The sequence below is a fragment of the Saccostrea cucullata genome, unplaced genomic scaffold (genome assembly GCF_032062105.1).
Source record: "Saccostrea cucullata isolate Sc308-1 unplaced genomic scaffold, CSIRO_AGI_Scuc_v1 ctg746, whole genome shotgun sequence".
Classification (NCBI taxonomy): domain Eukaryota; kingdom Metazoa; phylum Mollusca; class Bivalvia; order Ostreida; family Ostreidae; genus Saccostrea; species Saccostrea cuccullata.
Window position 1 is genome coordinate 820,059 of NW_026938715.1, and position 2,442 is coordinate 822,500.

The window sequence follows — 2,442 nt, forward strand, 5'->3', positions numbered from 1 at the left end:
TGTTACAGATGTTACAACTTACATATTGTTGATCAAATAAATAAATGTTGTTTCCTGTTGTATACTTGTACTGTTTAAATGTTCAGTCAATTATAATAAAACAATTATAGCCTTTTGATATCGGTCAATACATGTTTTTATGGACCTGATGAGAGTATATCGACCTCGGACTTCGTCCTCGGTCGATATACTCTCATCAGGTCCATAAAAACATGTATTGACCTCATCAAAAGGCTATAATTGTATATTCAATTAGAAGGAAATCCGACATTACTGTTTCTTTCTTTTTACAAAATATGTATAATAACTGTAGGGAGTAATTTATTCAATGCTTGCACGTTCTTTAAGATATGGTAACCATAGCTCGCAATTTGGCTGTTTAATTATCTTCTTCATATAAAGTGAAATCCCTCGCTACCACCCGTAATTTATTTTTTACCACTCCTGACATAACAATTAGCCAATTTACTAATGATATTAATCAAGGTTTTAAAAAGTTATATATATATATATATATGTTGCTTAAAATAAAATGAAGACTTACAGGGTATGTCATGAAATATCACTGAGGAATCTATTGACTGAGTTCAAAAGTGGGTGTAAATACATGATTTTTGTAGCTGTATTAACATATATATTAGTAAAACCGCCAACCAGATGATTCAGTGGTCCATATCTTCAACAGTCCTGGGCGAATCCATACGTTCAACAGTCCTGGACAGGAGTTCCACGTTCTCCCTTACGCTCGGGTCAACTGAAAAGATATGTACCCTGGTAATAATAATGTTAAAAAGAAAGTGAGTCCTATAGTTATGGTTCTTATATGCTCTCTTATATTATGTTTTATAGTCTTTTATAAAAAAAAATACTTAAAGTCACCAGGTCTTGCATTTGTGCAGCCAACTCGTACAGATATTCACCAATATAAGTTCAATGACCTTTAATACATGTCTTGACTTTGGGGAGGTCTACTTACATGTATGACTATGCAAACCTCGACAGGTAATGGTCGACTGTTACCGTTAACTGACCAGGTGCGTATAAGTAGACCAAATTTGAAATTCAATAACTGTTTTATTAAATGACCAGGTATTAAACAACATTTTTGACGCATTAGTTCTTGTCTCTAACAATTAAAAATACTCATAATTTTCTGTGTGATATAACAAAAATTTTTAATCATATTTCAACAGTTATAACAAGATGTGTTTGTGAAACACTGATTCCACCGTATGGCAACATAGCAAAGATTAAACTTTTCTTAAATGCAAATTTAATTAATTGGTACCAAATGTAGGGTATTCTCACTGAAAAACAATCGTGAAATTCGAAAGTAGGATGGAAGCCCTAGCCCTAACCGTTCAGAAGTTATGGCCAAGGTTACAATTTTTCAAAAGTAGGTCAAACTTCAAGGCCAAGGTCAATGTTCTTGTTATCAAATGAAAGTCTAGTCACAAAAATTAAATATGTAAAGTATGAAAGCACTAGCCCTTACCCTTTAAAAGTTATGGTCAATGTTTGCTTTTTAAAAGTAGGTCAAACTCAAAGGTCACGGTCAAAGGGTCTAACTTCTTGGTATCCAATAAAGGGTCTCTCACAAGGATTACATGTTTGAAATATGAAAGCCCATTCCCTTACCGTTCGCAAGTTATGGCCAAGATTAAATTTTTTTTACAAGTACAGAAATCTTCAAAGTCAAAATGTCAAGGTTGATGGTATCCAATGAAAAGTCTTTCAACAAAGAATACATATGTGAAGAATAAATGTCCTGGTATCAACTGTTTAAAAGATATGGAAAAAGTAAAAGTTTATAATTTTCCTGTTAAAGTGGGTTAAACTCCAAGGTCAAGGTAAAGATGAAATTTGGTGGTACCCAAAGAAAGGTCTTGTCATAAGAAATACACATGTGAAATATGAATGTCATGGCTACACTAAATCAAAAGTTATGGGCAAGGTTAAAGTTTTTGTGGACAAACAGACAAACACGCAGAGAGACAGACAGACATACAGACAGACAGCTAGACAGACAGATGGATGGACACGACAAAAACTATATACCCCCGAAACTTCATTTTCGGGGACATAAAAATGAAAATCAATGATATTATAAGAATAAATACTTCCTAGTAGCGAGCGGAGTCTAACATATATATATATATATATATATATATATATATATATATATATATATATATATATATATATATATATATATATATATATATATATATATATATATATATATATATATATATATATATATATATATATATATATATATATATATATATATATATATATATATATATATATAGATATAGATATATATATATATATATATATATATATATATATATATATATATATATATATATATATATATATATATATATATATATATATATATCTATATCTATATATATCTATATCTATATATATATA

General features: G+C 29.6%; 1 long non-coding RNA gene across 1 annotated transcript in view; it reads right to left on the reverse strand.

The window, feature by feature from the left end:
* Positions 1–284: 284 nt before the first annotated feature.
* Positions 285–2,442, reverse strand: part of LOC134251015 (uncharacterized) — a 24,629-nt gene continuing 22,471 nt past the window's right edge. The window contains exon 2 of the long non-coding RNA XR_009988653.1: positions 285–754. This is a non-coding gene — a long non-coding RNA (uncharacterized LOC134251015). The remainder of the gene's footprint in view (positions 755–2,442) is intronic.